Here is a 21,205-nt window from a genome sequence, read left to right as displayed (position 1 = left end):
TCCGATGTCGATGTGATTCGTCTTGTCAGGCAGTGTTTTACGGGAGTGATGAGTAAAACACTGCCGGACATAACACAATGAAGTCTGGCCGCATCAGTGAGATCCGTGCAGGGCTTCATTGTGTACCATATAAAAAGTGTTAAAAATTGCGTTGGGTCCCCCCTCCTAAGTATAACCAGCGTCGGGCTCTTTGAGCCGGTCCTGGTTGTTTAAATACTGGGGAAAAATGACTGGGGTCCCCCGTATTTAGACAACCAGCACCGGTGTCTTTGGTCGGCCCTCGTTCCAAAAATACGGTGGACAAAAGATATGGGGTCCCCCTTATTTTAAAACTATTACTATCCGAACACGCCAGCAAAGAGAAGGTCTATTTGAAAGCTCATTTATTTTACAAAGTCTATGCTTTCCTATCAGTGTTTGGCTATTGTCTGCAATGATTGAGAATACGAATTCTTAGTAAATTACCGAGTTGTATCAAATAACAGCCATGTTGGACCGATGGTCTATTCATTTGTTGTTGTGAACTCTGTCGGTAAAAACAATACAAATAGCCCCAACACTGGCGGGATTTGTGTCTAGTAAATTCCTGTGATCACACTTAGAAGAAAAATACAAACTCAAATTAAATCGGGACCTTGGTAAATATACCCCATGGTTCCTGCAGGAAACCCGCTCACCCTGCCAGGATGTCTGTCGCGCTCTCCTGAATCCCTAGTAAAGTGGCCGGTGGCGGGGCTTCATGATGCAGTCTATGCTAGAATCGGCCACAGCTAGGCAATGAGGCATATAACAGAGGCAGTGGCGGAACTAGTGCCGATGTAAGCGGTGATGGGGCCCACAGCTGCCGGCATTGTATGACTCATTGTATGCCGGCGCTTTGCACCTTGTCAGTGCCCTGGCTCATAATAATGCATAATCAGGTCCCTGCCGGAGAGGGAGGAGGGGCAGTGCATCCACCTGACAGGCTTACTGGTGGCGGGTGAGGAGGGGATCATCTCCTCCCAGATGTTGTGCTGCTGAATGCCCTTCTGATGGGGGAGGGGCCACACTCAGCTCCTCCCCCTCATACCTAGCAGTGCAGCTGATGAGTTCTCTCAGCTCCTCCCCCTTCCTCTTTATATTCACCCCCCATTTCCTCTGTCCTTGCAGCTGTTCTTGGGCACCAGGGATCAGAGAGCGTCACATCAAGATCACCGTCATATTGGGAGGGAAGGAGGAGCGTGCGCTGCGCCTGTCAGTCGGCCATTTCCCTGCGTAGGTTCACGTTTGTTACAGACGAATATATCTTATAATATTTTATGACCAGGCCTACAGGACAACAAAGCACTCAATATAAGATCTTCTGCCACCGACTCCACAAGTGACGCCGAAGGAAACCTTTATTCCCTAATGCACTGTAAGCAGTATCTGTTTGGATGGTCGACCATGTTATGATCGACAGTCATTAGGTCGACCACTATTGGTCGACATTGGCATGGTCAACATGGACAAATGGTCGGCACATGAAAAGGTCGACATGAGTTTTTTTGAAACTTTTTTTGTGTTCTCTACGTAAAGTGACTGGGAACCCCAATTAGTGCACCGCGTCCCCTCGCAATAGCCAATATCTGTGCTGCATTTTTGTGAGCAGTATATATAGGAGTACAGTGCAGCATTTTGGTGATCACCAGTATATAGTAGTACAGTACAGTAGGCCATTGCTGTATCTTGCAGCTCCGTGTTACTTCAAGTATGTTCATGGCTAGTGGTTCAGCTTCACATGAGGATGGAAGCACTCATCCTCTCGCTAGAAAAATGAAAAGACTTGCGGCAAAAGCACAGCAAAGAACTGTGCGTTCTTCTAAATCACAAATCCCCAAGGAGAGTCCAATTGTGTCGGTTGCGATGCCTGACCTTCCCAACACTGGACAGGAAGAGGTGGCACCTTCCACCATTTGCACGCCCCCTGCAAGTGCTGGAAGGTGCACCCGCAGTCCAGTTCCTGATAGTCCAATTGAAGAGGTCACTGTTGAAGTACACCAGGATGAGGATATGGGTGTTGCTGGCGCTGAGGAGGAAATTGACAAGGTGGATTCTGATGGTGAGGTGGTTTGTTTAAGTCAGGCACCCGGGGAGACACCTGTTGTCCGTGGGACGAATATGGCCATTGACATGCCTGGTCAAAATACCCAAAAAATCACCTCTTTGGTGTGGAATTATTATAACAGAAATGCGGACAACAGGTGTCAAGCCGTGTGTTGCCTTTGTCAAGCTGTAATAAGTAGGGGTAAGGACGTTAACCACCTCGGAACATCCTCCCTTATACGTCACCTGCAGCGCATTCATCATAAGTCAGTGACAAGTTCAAAAACTTTGGGTGACAGCGGAAGCAGTCCACTCACAACTAAATCCCTTCCTCTTGTAACCAAGCTCCTGCAAACCACACCACCAACTACCTCAGTGTCAATTTCCTCCTTACCCAGGAAAGCCAATAGTCCTGCAGGTCATGTCACTGGCAAGTCTGACGAGTCCTCTCCTGCCTGGGATTCCTCCGATGCATCCTTGAGTGTAACGCCTACTGCTGCTGGCGCTGCTGTTGTTGCTGCTGGGAGTTGATGGTCATCTCAGAGGGGAAGTCGGAAGACCACTTGTACTACTTCCAGTAAGCAATTGACTGTCCAACAGTCCTTTGCGAAGAAGATGAAATATCACAGCAGTCATCCTGTTGCAAAGCGGACTACTCAAGTCTTGGCAGCTGTGTTGGTGTTAGACGTGCGTCCGGTATCCGCCGTTAGTTCACAGGGACATAGAGAATTTCTTGAGGCAGTGTGTCCATGGTACCAAATGCCATCTAGGTTCCATTTCTCTAGGCAGGCGATACCGAGAATGTACACAGACGTCAGAAAAAGAGTCACTAGTGTCCTAAAAAATGCAGTTGTACCCAATGTCCACTTAACCACGGACATGTGGACAAGTGGAGCAGGGCAGACTCAGGACTATATGACTGTGACAGCCCACTGGGTAGATGTATTGCCTCCCGCAGCAAGAACAGGAGCGGCAGCACCAGTAGCAGCATCTCGCAAACGCCAACTCGTTCCTAGGCAAGCTACGCTTTGTATCACCGCTTTCCAGAGGAGGCACACAGCTGACAACCTCTTACGGAAACTGAGGAAGATCATCGCAGAATGGCTTAGCCCAATTGGACTCTCCTGGGGATTTGTGATATCGGACAATGCCACCAATATTGTGCATGCATTACATGTGGGCAAATTCCAGCACATCCCATGTTTTGCACATACAATGAATTTGGTGGTGCAGGATTTTTTTTTAAACGTCAGGGGCGTGCAAGAGATGCTGTCGGTGGCCCAAAGAATTGCGGGCCACTTTCGGCATTCAGCCACCGTGTGCCGAAGACTGGAGCGCCAGCAAACACTCCTGAACCTGCCCCGCCATCATCTGAAGCAAGAGGTGGTAACGAGGTGGAATTCAACCCTCTATATGCTTCAGGGGATGGAGGAGCAGCAAAAGGCCATTCAAGCCTATACATCTGCCCACGATATAGGCAAAGGAGGGGGAATGCACCTGACTCAAGCGCAGTGGAGAATGATTTCAACGTTGTGCAAGGTTCTGCAACCCTTTGAACTTGCCACACGTGAAGTCAGTTCAGACACTGCCAGCCTGAGTCAGGTCATTCCCCTCATCAGGCTTTTGCAGAAGCAGCTGGAGAGATTGAAGGAGGAGCTAAAACAGAGCGATTCCTCTAGGCATGTGGGACTTGTGGATGGAGCCCTTCATTCGCTTAACAAGGATTCACGGGTGGTCAGTCTGTTGAAATCAGAGCACTACATTTTGGCCACCGTGCTCAATCCTAGGTTTAAAGCCTACGTTGTATCTCTCTTTGCGGCAGACACAAGTCTGCACATGTTCAAAGACCGTTTATATACAAGGGAAAAGGGGAATGGGAATATTTCTGCACAAGTTTTATTATTGAATAGGTCCCCGATTGTTCATGTCATCTGTAATAGGATCCACAAAGTGGGGGTGCTGCCTAAGACAACGAAGATAGAAGACAAAAAAACGAAAGAACAGAATTGTCTTTTTGTTGGCGCACTTAGAAAGGAGATTATTGTATTATTGTATTATTAATTTTAATAAGACTTAACCTTTATTATATTAGTTAAAATTTTTCCTGTTTGGTGAAATATAAACATACATATGTGAAAAAATTAATAAAAAGTGATAATAAAATTGGCTTTCTATGCTGAGTCAGCTGTACAATTCACTATCCGAGTAACATCTAACCCTGTACTCTCCTTGTGTCTTGGCTTCACATTACTGACATTTCTTACTATTGCTAATTACTATATTTCCCTTCAACTGAATTGGAGGATCTCCGCTTCCTACTATCTACTCCTGTTCTTATCCTATTTCCATGCACACACTATTCTTATTCAATTATCATATATATATATATATATATATATATATATATATATATATATATATATATATATTTGTGTGGGATATAATAACAATATTCCTTGTCCTTCCTTTTTTCAATCAATTCACCTATGTGATAATATAAGATGACATTGTGCCCACTTGGGACATTTAATAGGATTGTATAGATGATCATAGACCTCCTGTATAGAATTTGTTAAAGATTTAGAGACTACACACACAGTTTAGGAATACAGAAATAACAATACAGTGAGCCTGAAAGCCAATTTTATTATCACTTTTTATTAATTTTTTTCACGTATGTATGTTTATATTTCACCAAACAGGAAAAATTTTAACTAATATAATAAAGGTTAAGTCTTATTAAAATTAATAATACAATAATACAATAATCTCCTTTCTAAGTGCGCCAACAAAAAGACAATTCTGTTCTTTCGTTTTTTTGTCCCCATGTTCAAAGACCTGCTGGTGAGACACTTGTCAAGTCAAGCGGAACGTGACCCGCCAACATCTCCTCCTTCACATTCTCCCGCCACTGGAGCTGCCAGGAAAAGGATCAGATTTCCAAAACCACCCGCTGGCAGTGATGCAGGGCAGTCAGGAGCGAGTGCTGTCATCTGCTCCGGACTGAAGGACCTGACAACGATTACGGACATGTCGTCTACTGTCACTGCATATGATTCTCTCAACATTGATAGAATGGTGGAGGATTATATGAGTGACCGCATCCAAGTAGGCACGTCAGACAGTCCGTACTTATACTGGCAGGAAAAAGAGGCAATTTGGAGGCCCTTGCACAAACTGGCTTTATTCTACCTAAGTTGCCCTCCCACAAGTGTGTACTCCGAAAGAGTGTTTAGTGCCGCCGCTCACCTTGTCAGCAATCGGCGTACGAGGTTACTTCCAGAAAATGTGGAGAAGATGATGTTCATCAAAATTAGAGATGTGCACCGGAAATTTTTCGGGTATTGTGTTTTGGTTTTGGATTCGGTTCCGCAGCTGTGTTTTGGATTCGGACAAGTTTTGGCAAAACCTCCCTGAAAATTTTTTGTCGGATTCGGGTGTGTTTTGGATTTGGGTTTTTAAAAAAAAAAAAACCTCAAAAACAGCTTAAATCATAGAATTTTGGGGTCATTTTGATCCTATAGTATTATTAACCTCAATAACCACAATTTCCACTCATTTCCAGTCTATTCTAAACACCTCACACCTCACAATATTATTTTTAGTCCTAAAATTTGCACCGAGGTCACTGGATGGCTAAACTAAGCGACACAAGTGGCCGACACAAACACCTGGCCCATCTAGGAGTGGCACTGCAGTGTCAGACAGGATGGCACTTAAAAAAATTGGCCCCAAACAGCACATGATGCAAAGAAAAGAGAAAAAGAGGTGCAACAAGGTCGCTGGACGGCTAAACTAAGTGACATAAACACCTCAATATCACAGGAATTATACATTCTAAACAATGGTATTATTGGTCCAAATCACTGGAAGAAAATGACAAAATCACTGGAATAATTTTGCAAGATCACTGTAATTAATAAGTAATTATAAATCACTGATATTAATTGGTAAAATCTCGCTATCGCCTGCCTAGTGAAGTGGAATCTAGATGGGATTTTGTACCGGGGACACAATAACTTCATCAATTGTCTAAATCCCAATGCACTAATGGCGGAAAACGGGCGCACGTCTAACAGCGCACTGATTATACTGAGAACTGATTATACTGATCACTGATTATACTGATCACTGATTATACTGATCACTGATTATACTGAGCACTGATTATACTGAGAACTGATTATACTGAGCACTGATTATACTGAGCACTGATTATACTGAGAACTGATTATACTGATCACTGATTATACTGATCACTGATTATACTGAGCACTGATTATACTGATCACTGATTATACTGAGAACTGATTATACTGAGAACTGATTATTCTGAGCACTGATTATACTGAGAACTGATTATACTGATCACTGATTATACTGAGAACTGATTATACTGAGCACTGATTATACTGAGCACTGATTATACTGAGCACTGATTATACTGATCACTGATTATACTGAGAACTGATTATACTGATCACTGATTATACTGAGAACTGATTATACTGAGCACTGATTATACTGATCACTGATTATACTGAGAACTGATTATACTGAGAACTGATTATACTGAGCACTGATTATACTGAGCACTGATTATACTGAGAACTGATTATACTGAGCACTGATTATACTGAGAACTGATTATACTGAGAACTGATTATACTGAGAACTGATTATACTGAGCACTGATTATACTGATCACTGATTATACTGAGAACTGATTATACTGAGCACTGATTATACTGAGCACTGATTATACTGAGCACTGATTATACTGAGAACTGATTATACTGAGAACTGATTATACTGAGCACTGATTATACTGATCACTGATTATACTGATCACTGATTATACTGAGCACTGATTATACTGATCACTGATTATACTGAGAACTGATTATACTGAGCACTGATTATACTGAGAACTGATTATACTGATCACTTATTATACTGAGAACTGATTATACTGAGCACTGATTATACTGAGCACTGATTATACTGAGCACTGATTATACTGAGAACTGATTATACTGAGCACTGATTATACTGATCACTGATTATACTGATCACTGATTATACTGAGAACTGATTATACTGAGAACTGATTATACTGAGCACTGATTATACTGATCACTGATTATACTGAGCACTGATTATACTGATCACTGATTATACTGAGCACTGATTATACTGATCACTGATTATACTGATCACTGATTATACTGAGAACTGATTATACTGAGCACTGATTATACTGATCACTGATTATACTGAGCACTGATTATACTGATCACTGATTATACTGAGAACTGATTATACTGAGCACTGATTATACTGATCACTGATTATACTGAGCACTGATTATACTGAGCACTGATTATACTGATCACTGATTATACTGAGCACTGATTATACTGAGCACTGATTATACTGATCACTGATTATACTGAGAACTGATTATACTGATCACTGATTATACTGAGCACTTATTATACTGAGCACTTATTATACTGAGAACTGATTATACTGAGCACTGATTATACTGATCACTGATTATACTGATCACTGATTATACTGATCACTGATTATACTGATCACTGATTATACTGAGAACTGATTATACTGATCACTGATTATACTGAGCACTGATTATACTGATCACTGATTATACTGAGCACTGATTATACTGATCACTGATTATACTGAGCACTGATTATACTGAGCACTGATTATACTGATCACTGATTATACTGAGCACTGATTATACTGATCACTGATTATACTGAGCACTGATTATACTGATCACTGATTATACTGATCACTGATTATACTGAGAACTGATTATACTGATCACTGATTATACTGAGCACTGATTATACAGAGAACTGATTATACTGAGCACTGATTATACTGATCACTGATTATACTGATCACTGATTATACTGAGCACTGATTATACTGATCACTGATTATACTGAGAACTGATTATACTGAGCACTGATTATACTGAGAACTGATTATACAGAGAACTGATTATACTGAGCACTGATTATACTGATCACTGATTATACTGATCACTGATTATACTGAGAACTGATTATACTGATCACTGATTATACTGATCGCTGATTATACTGAGCACTGATTATACTGATCACTGATTATACTGATCACTGATTATACTGAGAACTGATTATACTGATCACTGATTATACTGATCACTGATTATACTGAGAACTGATTATACTGATCACTGATTATACTGATCACTGATTATACTGAGCACTGATTATACTGAGAACTGATTATACTGATCACTGATTATACTGATCACTGATTATACTGATCACTGATTATACTGAGAACTGATTATACTGATCACTGATTATACTGAGCACTGATTATACAGAGAACTGATTATACTGAGCACTGATTATACTGATCACTGATTATACTGATCACTGATTATACTGAGAACTGATTATACTGATCACTGATTATACTGAGCACTGATTATACAGAGAACTGATTATACTGAGCACTGATTATACTGATCACTGATTATACTGATCACTGATTATACTGAGCACTGATTATACAGAGAACTGATTATACTGAGAACTGATTATACTGATCACTGATTATACTGAGCACTGATTATACTGAGCACTGATTATACTGAGAACTGATTATACTGATCACTGATTATACTGATCACTGATTATACAGAGAACTGATTATACTGAGCACTGATTATACTGAGAACTGATTATACTGATCACTGATTATACTGATCACTGATTATACTGAGAACTGATTATACTGATCACTGATTATACTGATCACTGATTATACTGATCACTGATTATACAGAGAACTGATTATACTGAGCACTGATTATACTGAGAACTGATTATACTGATCACTGATTATACTGAGCACTGATTATACTGATCACTGATTATACTGAGCACTGATTATACTGATCACTGATTATACTGATCACTGATTATACTGATCACTGATTATACTGAGAACTGATTATACTGATCACTGATTATACTGATCACTGATTATACTGAGAACTGATTATACTGAGCACTGATTATACTGATCACTGATTATACTGAGAACTGATTATACTGATCACTGATTATACTGAGAACTGATTATACTGAGCACTGATTATACTGATCACTGATTATACTGAGAACTGATTATACTGAGCACTGATTATACTGAGAACTGATTATACTGATTACTGATTATACTGATCACTGATTATACTGAGCACTGATTATACTGAGAACTGATTATACTGAGAACTGATTATACTGATCACTGATTATACTGAGAACTGATTATACTGAGCACTGATTATACTGAGAACTGATTATACTGATCACTGATTATACTGATCACTGATTATACTGAGCACTGATTATACTGAGAACTGATTATACTGAGCACTGATTATACTGAGCACTGATTATACTGAGAACTGATTATACTGATCACTGATTATACAGAGAACTGATTATACTGATCACTGATTATACTGAGCACTGATTATACTGAGAACTGATTATACTGAGAACTGATTATACTGAGCACTGATTATACTGATCACTGATTATACTGAGAACTGATTATACTGATCACTGATTATACTGATCACTGATTATACTGAGCACTGATTATACTGATCACTGATTATACTGAGCACTGATTATACTGATCACTGATTATACTGAGCACTGATTATACTAAGAACTGATTATACTGAGCACTGATTATACTGATCACTGATTATACTGAGAACTGATTATACTGAGCACTGATTATACTGAGAACTGATTATACTGATCACTGATTATACTGAGCACTGATTATACTGAGAACTGATTATACTGAGAACTGATTATACTGAGAACTGATTATACTGATCACTGATTATACTGAGAACTGATTATACTGAGAACTGATTATACTGAGAACTGATTATACTGATCACTGATTATACTGAGCACTGATTATACTGAGAACTGATTATACTGATCACTGATTATACTGATCACTGATTATACTGAGAACTGATTATACTGAGCACTGATTATACTGAGCACTGATTATACTGAGAACTGATTATACTGAGAACTGATTATACTGATCACTGATTATACTGAGAACTGATTATACTGATCACTGATTATACAGAGAACTGATTATACTGATCACTGATTATACTGAGCACTGATTATACTGAGAACTGATTATACTGATCACTGATTATACAGAGAACTGATTATACTGATCACTGATTATACTGAGAACTGATTATACTGAGAACTGATTATACTGAGAACTGATTATACTGATCACTGATTATACTGAGAACTGATTATACTGATCACTGATTATACTGAGAACTGATTATACTGATCACTGATTATACTGAGAACTGATTATACTGAGCACTGATTATACTGATCACTGATTATACTGATCACTGATTATACTGAGCACTGATTATACTGATCACTGATTATACTGAGAACTGATTATACTGAGCACTGATTATACTGATCACTGATTATACTGAGAACTGATTATACTGATCACTGATTATACTGAGAACTGATTATACTGATCACTGATTATACTGAGAACTGATTATACTGAGCACTGATTATACTGAGCACTGATTATACTGATCACTGATTATACTGATCACTGATTATACTGAGAACTGATTATACTGATCACTGATTATACTGAGAACTGATTATACTGATCACTGATTATACTGATCACTGATTATACTGAGAACTGATTATACTGATCACTGATTATACTGAGAACTGATTATACTGAGCACTGATTATACTGAGCACTGATTATACTGATCACTGATTATACTGATCACTGATTATACTGAGCACTGATTATACTGAGAACTGATTATACTGAGCACTGATTATACTGATCACTGATTATACTGAGCACTGATTATACTGAGAACTGATTATACTGATCACTGATTATACTGATCACTGATTATACTGAGAACTGATTATACTGAGCACTGATTATACTGATCACTGATTATACTGAGAACTGATTATACTGATCACTGATTATACTGAGAACTGATTATACTGATCACTGATTATACTGATCACTGATTATACTGAGAACTGATTATACTGATCACTGATTATACTGATCACTGATTATACTGAGCACTGATTATACTGATCACTGATTATACTGAGAACTGATTATACTGATCACTGATTATACTGAGAACTGATTATACTGATCACTGATTATACTGATCACTGATTATACTGAGAACTGATTATACTGATCACTGATTATACTGAGAACTGATTATACTGATCACTGATTATACTGATCACTGATTATACTGAGAACTGATTATACTGAGCACTGATTATACTGATCACTGATTATACTGATCACTGATTATACTGAGAACTGATTATACTGATCACTGATTATACTGATCACTGATTATACTGAGAACTGATTATACTGAGAACTGATTATACTGAGCACTGATTATACTGATCACTGATTATACTGAGCACTGATTATACTGATCACTGATTATACTGAGAACTGATTATACTGATCACTGATTATACTGATCACTGATTATACTGAGAACTGATTATACTGAGCACTGATTATACTGAGCACTGATTATACTGATCACTGATGATACTGATCACTGATTATACTGATCACTGATTATACTGAGAACTGATTATACTGAGAACTGATTATACTGATCACTGATTATACTGAGCACTGATTATACTGATCACTGATTATACTGATCACTGATTATACTGAGAACTGATTTTACTGATCACTGATTATACTGATCACTGATTATACAGAGAACTGATTATACTGATCACTGATTATACTGAGCACTGATTATACTGATCACTGATTATACTGATCACTGATTATACTGATCACTGATTATACTGAGAACTGATTATACTGAGCACTGATTATACTGATCACTGATTATACTGAGCACTGATTATACTGAGCACTGATTATACTGATCACTGATTATACTGAGCACTGATTATACTGAGCACTGATTATACTGAGCACTGATTATACTGAGAACTGATTATACTGATCACTGATTATACTGATCACTGATTATACTGAGCACTGATTATACAGAGAACTGATTATACTGAGAACTGATTATACTGATCACTGATTATACTGAGCACTGATTATACTGAGAACTGATTATACTGAGCACTGATTATACTGAGCACTGATTATACTGATCACTGATTATACTGAGCACTGATTATACTGATCACTGATTATACTGAGAACTGATTATACTGATCACTGATTATACTGATCGCTGATTATACTGATCACTGATTATACTGAGCACTGATTATACAGAGAACTGATTATACTGAGAACTGATTATACTGATCACTGATTATACTGAGCACTGATTATACTGAGCACTGATTATACTGAGAACTGATTATACTGAGCACTGATTATACTGAGCACTGATTATACTGAGAACTGATTATACTGATCACTGATGATACTGAGCACTGATGATACTACGGAGACCTGACACTGAGCAGCGAGAACAGCACTGGACTATTGTACTGTACTATACTGGTCACCACAATGCAGCACTGACACTGAGCACAGATATTAAGCACTGATCAGGATACTAGAAGTGACACAGAGCAGCAAGATACAGCAATGGCCTACTGTACTACTATATATATACTGGTGGTCACCAAAATGCTGCACTGTACTACTATACTGCTCACAAACAATGCAGCACAGATATGGATACTTGAAGTGACACGGAGCTGCAAGATACAGCAATGGCCTACTGTACTGTACTACTATATATACTGGTGGTCCCCACAATGCAGCACACTGAGCACAGATATTTGCAGCACACTGAGCACAGATATTTGCAGCACACTGAGCACAGATATTTGCAGCACACTGAGCACAGATATTTGCAGCACACTGAGCACAGATATTTGCAGCACACTGAGCACAGATATTTGTAGCACACTGAGCACAGATATTTGCAGCACACTGAGCACAGATATTTTCAGCACACTGAGCACAGATATTTGCAGCACACTGAGCACAGATATTTGCAGCACACTGAGCACAGATATTTGCAGCACACTGAGCACAGATATTTGCAGCACACTGAGCATAGATATTTGCAGCACACTGAGCACAGATACAGAGCTTTTCAGGCAGAGAACGTAGCCACGTCCTCTCCGTTCAATCTCCAATGCACGAGTGAAAATGGCGGTGACGCGCGGCTCTTTATATAGAATACGAATCTCGCGAGAATCTGACAGCGGGATGATGACATTCGGCCTCGTTCGGGTTAACCGAGCAAGGCGGGAAGATCAGAGGCTGCCTCGGACCCATGTTAAATAGGTGAAATTCGGGGGGGTTCGGTTCTCGATGAACCGAACCCGCTCATCTCTAATCAAAATTAAATTATAATCTATTACTCCGTGAGACTTTTACCAGCAATTGCCTCCAGAAAGTACACAGGGGCCTGAGATGGTGGATTCCAGTGGGGACGAATTAATACTCTGTGAGGAGGGGGATGTACACAGTGAAAGGGGTGAGGAATCGGAGGATGATGATGAGGTGGACATCTTGCCTCTGTAGAGCCAGTTTGTGCAAGGAGAGATTAATTGCTTCTTTTTTGGTGGGGGTCCAAACCAACCCGTCATTTCAGCCACAGTCGTGTGGCAGACCCTGTCACTGAAATGATGGGTTGGTTAAAGTGTGCATGTCCTGTTTATACAACATAAGGGTGGGTGAGAGGGCCAAGGACAATTCCGTCTTGCACCTCTTTTTCTCTTTTCTTTGCATCATGTGCTGTTTGGGGACTATTTTTTTGAAGTGCCATCCTGCCTGACACTGCAGTGCCACTCGTAGATGGGCCAGGTGTTTGTGTTGGCCACTTGGGTCGCTTAGCTTAGCCATCCAGCGACCTTGGTGCACCTCTTTTTTTCTTTGCATCATGTGCTGTTTGGGGACTATTTTTTTGAAGTGCCATCCTGTCTGACACTGCAGTGCCACTCCTAGATGGGCCAGGTGTTTGTGCCGCCCACTTGGGTCACTTTGCTTAGTCATCCAGCGACCTTGGTGCAAATTTTAGGACTAAAAATAATATTGTGAGGTGTGAGGTGTTCAGAATAGACTGGAAATGAGTGGAAATTATGGTTATTGAGGTTAATAATACTATAGGATAAAAAATTACCCCCAAATTGTATGATTTAAGCTGTTTTTGAGGGGCTTTTGAAAAAAAACACATGAATCTAAAACACACCTGAATCCGACAAAAAATTTCAGGGAGGTTTTGCCAAAACGCGTCCGAATCCAAAACACGGCCGCGGAACCGAATCCAAAACCAAAACACAAAACCCGAAAAATTTCCGGTGCACATCTCTAACAAATATATGACTAAGCGGAGGTAGGTTGTTCCATGAAGGCAATATTGATCCGTACTGGGATAATTAGTGCAGTGAAGGCTCCCATGACAGTAACACAGAGTACAGTATGTAAAGAGAGAAAAAAGAGAAGTACTCTCATGGTTGGGGCACTCGCCTACCAGAAGTACGTACAGTGGAGTGTCTAAAATGTAGCTTTTATTATACAGTTAATAAAATGAGATATGAAGGTCTTCCAAGCACAAACTCAGACAATAACATAAGAGGTGATATACTTCAGGGTAATAATGATCCCAGAACAAAGTGCAAAGCCTCAGACACTGATGATGCGCCTCAGATGCTGACAATGTGCCTCAGACGCTGATGATGTGTCTCAGACGCTTATAACTCACCTCAGACGCTGATAAATCACCTCAGACGCTGACAATACGCCTCAGACGCTGACAATACGCCTCAGACGCTGACAATGCGCCTCAGACGCTGACAATGCGCCTCAGACGCTGACAATGCGCCTCAGACGCTGACAATACGCCTCAGACGCTGAAAATGCCCCTCAGGCGCTGATAATACGCCTCAGACGCTGACGATGCCCCTCAGACGCTGACGATGCGCCTCAGACGCTGACGATGCGCCTCAGACGCTGATAATACGCCTCAGACGCTGACGATGCGCCTCAGACGCTGACAATGTGCCTCAGACGCTGACGATACGCTGACGATGTGCCTCAGACGCTGACGATGCCCCTCAGACGCTGATGATGCCCCTCAGACGCTGACAATGTGCCTCAGACGCTGACGATGCGTCAGACGCTGATGATGCACCTCACATTTATTTTATTATTTTAGGGGGTGTGCACCGGTCACTTTTCGTGTTTTGGCTCTAGATCTTTCTTCATGTTTTGGATCTGGATTGATTTTGCCAAAACCACCTTTGCGGGGTTTGGGTTTGGTTTTGGTTGTGTATTTTCTTTGGAATAAAGCTTTAAAAGTTTATTTATTTTTTATTTTGTTCCTGTGCTATTATTAACTTCAATAACATCCATTACCACTCATTCCAGTCTATTCCTGAACACCTCACACCTCACAATTTTGTTTTTAGGCCAAAAGGTTGCACCGAGGTGGCTGTATGACTAAGCTAAGTGACCCAAGTGGCCGACACAAACACCTGGCCCATCTAGGAGTGGCACTGCAGTGTCAGACAGGATGGCCCTTCAAAAAAATTGTCCCCAAACAGCACATGATGCAAAGAAAAATGAAAGAAAAAAGAGGTGCAAGATGGAATTGTCCTTGGGCCCTCCCACCCACCCTTATGTTGTATAAACAGGACATGCACACTTTAACCAACCCATCATTTCAGCGACAGGGTCTGCCACACGACTGTGGATGAAATTATTGGTTCGTTTGGGCCCCCACAAAACAAGCTGGCAATTATTCAAACTTGCCTACTTTTGAAAAAGCATGTCAGGGAGATGTGACAATGACATCTATCAGTGCGGGCGCGTACTGCTACATCGGAGAGGCGTGTCATGAAAATGACTGACATCCACATGTAAATGAGCCCCAGCGTTAGTAAGATCTATTTGTTGAGGAAAAGACACTGATATTTTGCAGGATTTGTGTATTGTGTTTTACAAGAGGTTCCATATACTGTAAGTGACCATAGGGATCATTGTGATAACCAATGCAGGGAAATGGCACTGATGTTCCCATTTGAATGTATGTATCTATGATTTATTTTTCCCCCAAGAATGTAACAGCTGCATAATGGGGGCAAGGTACAATCAGGGAGATTGCTGGACTATTCAGGGAGTGAGGGAGATTGCTGCTATTTCAGGGAGTCTCCTGCAGAATGAGGGAGCGTAGGCAAGTATGCAATTAATCTGTCCCTGCACAAACTGGATCTACAGAGGTAAGATGTCATCCTCATCCTCATCGACTGATTCCTCACCCCTTTCACTGTGTACATCCTCATCGAGTGTTAATTAGTCCCCGTTGGAATCCACCACCAAAGGTCCCTCTGTACTTTCTGGAGGCTGGTCTTCCCAGAAGAATTGATCATTCATTTTGATGAACATCATCTTCTCCATATTGTCTGGAAGCAACCTCGTACACCGATGACAAGGTGAGCGGCTGCACTGAAAACTCTGAGTACACACTGGAGGGGGGGCAACTTAGGTAAAATAAAGCCAGTTTGTGCAAGGGCCTCTAAATTGCCTCTTTTTCCTGCCACTAAAGGTACTGACTGTGTGACGTGCCTACTTGGATGCGGTCACTCACATAATCCTCCACCATTCTTTCGATGGTGACAGAATTATATGCAGTGACAGTAGACGACATGTCAGAAATTGTTGGCAGGTCCTTCAGTCTGGACCAGATGTCAGCACTCGCTCCAGACGGCCCTGCATCACTGCCAGCGGGTTGGTTAGGAATCGGATATCCAAGTTGTTTCCTGGCAGCCCAAGTTGCAGGAGAAAATGAAGAAGGAGCTGTTGCCATGTCACATTCCGCTTCAGCTGACAGTGTTTTCACCAGCAGGTCTTTGCACCTTTGTGCCCGCTGGAAAGAGAGACACCACGTAGGCTTTAAACCTAGGATCGAGCACGGTGGCCAAAATGTAGTGCTCTGATTTCAACAGATTGACCACCAGTGAATCCTGGTTAAGCGAATTAAGGGCTCCATCCACAAGTCCCACATGCCTAGTGGAATCGCTCTGTTTTAGCTCCTCCTTCAATGTCTCCAGCTTCTTCTGCAAAAGCCTGATGAGGGGAATGACCTGACTCAGGCTGGCAGTGTCTGTACTGACTTCACGTGTGGCAAGTTCAAAGGGTTGCAGAACCTTGCACAACGTTGAAATCATTCTCCACTGCGCTTGAGTCAGGTGCATTCCCCCTCCTTTGCCTATATCGTAGGCAGATGTATAGGCTTGAATGGCCTTTTGCTGCTCCTCCATCCTCTGAAGCATATAGAGGGTTGAATTCCACCTCGTTACCACCTCTTGCTTCAGATGATGGCAGGGCAGGTTCAGGAGTGTTTGCTGGCGCTCCAGTCTTCGGCACGCGGTGGCTGAATGCCGAAAGTGGCCCGCAATTGCGGGCCACCGACAGCATCTCTTGCACGCCCCTGTCGTTTTTTAAATAATTCTGCACCACCAAATTCAATGTATGTGCAAAACATGGGACGTGCTGGAATTTGCCCTGATTTAATGCCCGCACAATATTGGTGGCGTCTGATATCACAAACCCCCAAAAGAGTCTAAGTGGGGTAAGCCATTCTGCGATGATGTTCCTCAGTTTCCGTAAGAGGTTGTCAGCTGTGTGCCTTTTATGGAAAGCGGTGATACAAAGCGTAGCCTGCCTAGGAACGAGTTGGCGTTTGCGAGATGCTGCTACTGGTGCCGCCGCTGCTGTTCTTGCTGCGGGAGGCAATACATCTACCCAGTGGGCTGTCACAGTCATACAGTCCTTAGTCTGCCCTGCTCCACTTGTCCACATGTCCGTGGTTAAATGGACATTGGGTACAACTGCATTTTTTAGGACACCGAGGACACTTTTTCTGATATCTCTGTACATTCTCGGTATCGCCTGCCTAGTGAAGTGGAACCTAGATGGTATTTGGTACCGGGGACACAATATCTCCATGAATTGTCTAAATCCCACACCACTAATGGCAGATACCGGACGCATGTCTAACACCAACATAAGTGTCAAGGCCTCAGTTATCCGCATTGCAACAGGATGACTGCTGTCATACTTTGTCCTCCTGACAAAGGACTGTTGGATGGTTAATTGCTTAGTGAAAGAAGTAGTGGTGTTCCAACCTCCCCTCATGGATGATGAACGACTCCCAGCAGCAACAGCAGCGGCGGCATTAGTAGGCGTAGCAATGCAGGATCCTCCGGACGAATCCCGGATAGGAGAGGAGTCATCCATGCCAGTGACAAGGCCTGCAGGACTACTTCCGATCCTGACTGAGGAGGAAATTGACGAGGAGGGTTCTGCTGGTGTGGTTTGCAAGCACTTGGATACAACAGGACAAAGGGATTTTGGTGTCCCTGGACTGCTTACGGTCTTAGCCACAGTTTCTAAACTTGACAGTGACTTTTTATGAATGCGCTGCAGGTGACGTATAAGGGGGGATGTTCCTAGGTGGTTAACGTCCTTACCCCTACTTATTACACCTTTACATAGGGTACATATAGCAAGACAGTAGTTGTCTGGATTTGGATAGAAATAATTCCAGACCAAAGAGGTGGCTTTTTTGATCTTCTGCACAGGCATGACAATGGGCTTATTCATCCCACCAGGATGCCTTACTTAAACAAACCACATCACCATCAGAATACTCGTCGTCAACTTCTTCCTCAGCACAAGCAACACCCATATCCTCATGCTGGTGTACTTCTACAGTGACATCTTCAATTTGACTATCAGGAACTGGACTGTGGGTGCTCCTTCCAGCACTTGCAGGGGGCGTGCAAGTGCTGGAAGGAGCCACCTCTTCCCGTCCAGTGTTGGGAAGGTCAGGCATAGAAACCGCCGACACACTTGGACTCTCCTTGGGGATTTGTAATACCATGAATGCACAATTCTTTTCTGTGCTTTTTCCAGCTTATCTCTCTTCATTTTTCTAGTGGGAGGATGAGGGCTTCCATCGTCACGTGAAGCTGAATTTTTCTCCCCCAAGCCAAAAAAATTCTCTGGCGCCCCCCCCCCCAAAAAAAATTGGCACTAGTAAAGTGGTGAATCTGCGCACCGCAAAAAAGGGGTGTGGCTTTGTTGGAATGGGCGTGGCTTCGCATAAAGGGGTGTGGTATTGCAGGGAAAGACTACCTTATACCCCAGTTTTGCAACCTGCACACCCAGACGTTATCCACCACAGGAAAGAAAAATAATCCTGATTCATGCCCCTTACATTATTTGTCATTTTTCCTCCTTATAGCAATGCCCGTTATACATTATGCCACACACCGTAATGCCTGTGACACATTATGACACACACCGCAATGTCTGTGATACATTATGCCACACACCGCAATGCCCATTACACATTAAGTCCTACAGTAAGGCTTCTAATTACTTTTAAATTAACTGCTCGTTGCCAGGGGTTTCATGCTCTTGGTTCCATGCACGGTGCCAGGGGTTTTCATGCTCAGGGTGTCCTGCTCGTTGCCAGGGGTTTCATGCACTGGGTGTCATGCTCGTTGCCAGGGGTTTCATGCACTGGGTGTCATGCTCGTTGCTAGGGGGTAGTGCTTGTTGCTAGGGCTGTGCTCCCAGTGCCACATATTCCCCCACAGTGCCAGGTACTCACATGCCCCCAGTGCCAAATATAGCCCCCCCCATGTGCCATGGACACATATACCCCCCCAGTGCCACATATGCCCCCTCAGTGCCACATATACCCCCCGAAGTGCAAAATTTGCTCCCCCTCCCCCTGTGCCGAATATGCTCCCCCAGTGCCAGTTAAACTTTCCCCCCCCCTGCTGTTTTGTGATGGAGGGACACAGAGGGCACAGTGCGCGCCTCTCCTGTGTCACTCCTGGGTCTCTGGTAGGTCTGTTAAAGGAAGTGCCAGTTCGTGAGCCAATCAGAGCTCACGAATGGGCACTTCATTTAATAGACCCGCCGGAGACGCAGGAGGGACACAGGAGAGGCGCGCGCTGTGCCCTCAGTGTCCCTCCATCACAGCAGCGGAGGGATAGAGGGAGAGGAGACAGCAGTTTGACATGCGGATGGCTCGTCCGCATGTCAATCTGCGCTAAATCAGTGGTGGCGCCCCCGCAGCCCTGCGCCTCCAAGCCACCACAAGGGCTGCGGGGGCAGTAGTTACGCCACTGGCCAGGGCCTCAGCCGTTCCTTGCCACACCGTGTCGTAAATGGTATATTGGCAAGTTTACGCTTCTCCTCAGACGATTTATATGTAATTTTTTTGGGTCATTTTACGGAATTTTGGCTTTTTGGATTTTACATGCCCTTTACTATGACATTGGGCATCGGCCTTGGCAGATGAGGTTGATGGCATTTCATCGTCTATGTCATGACTAGTGGCAGCAGCTTCAGCACGAGGTGGAAGTGGATCTTGATCTTTCCCTATTTTATCCACCAAATTCTTGTTCTCCATTATTTTTCTGGAGTTATATAACACAATATGCGGCACAGGAGAGCGGACCCCTAATGCAGCACCTGATGCAGCACAATACACCACCACTGGAATGATACAAAAGAGCAGGTCGCCACCCCATGTGCCTTGCCACTTTCCCGCACAGTCACCGAGAAGACACGTCCTCTCGCTACACTCTCTAGGACTGGAGTGAAGATAGCGGGGTGCGCAAAATATTCAAAGTCTGGATCTGGCAAGAATCCGACACCAGGATGGTGACGTTTTGCCTCGTTCTGGGAACAGTGTCTGGCGGGATAAACCAATAAATACAGAAGAGGAGTTTGTGAGCAAGTAAGCCCCGAGCCGCCGACGGCCGAACGGAGGACCGCACACAGAGGAGACCAGCCGTCAGCTGCCAGCGCTACCACACACGGTTGTGCTGGGAGAGAGCCGCTGACAACCACTGCACTGAGAGAGAGCCGCTGACAACCACTGCACTGAGAG

The 21,205-nt window shown here is 42.5% G+C and overlaps 1 protein-coding gene across 1 annotated transcript in view; it reads right to left on the bottom strand.

Moving 5' to 3' along the window:
• The window catches only part of LOC134984427 (pancreatic lipase-related protein 2-like), a gene marked incomplete at its 5' end in the record, with an annotated part of 628,781 nt that overhangs the window by 491,835 nt on the left and 115,741 nt on the right, over window positions 1–21,205 (bottom strand). The gene's annotated exons all lie outside the window — the stretch shown is intronic.

Source organism: Pseudophryne corroboree (assembly GCF_028390025.1).
Source record: "Pseudophryne corroboree isolate aPseCor3 chromosome 3 unlocalized genomic scaffold, aPseCor3.hap2 SUPER_3_unloc_53, whole genome shotgun sequence".
In the NCBI taxonomy this organism is placed as follows: domain Eukaryota; kingdom Metazoa; phylum Chordata; class Amphibia; order Anura; family Myobatrachidae; genus Pseudophryne; species Pseudophryne corroboree.
The sequence above is the reverse complement of the archived record's forward strand: the minus strand, read 5'-3'. Positions and strand labels throughout refer to the sequence as shown.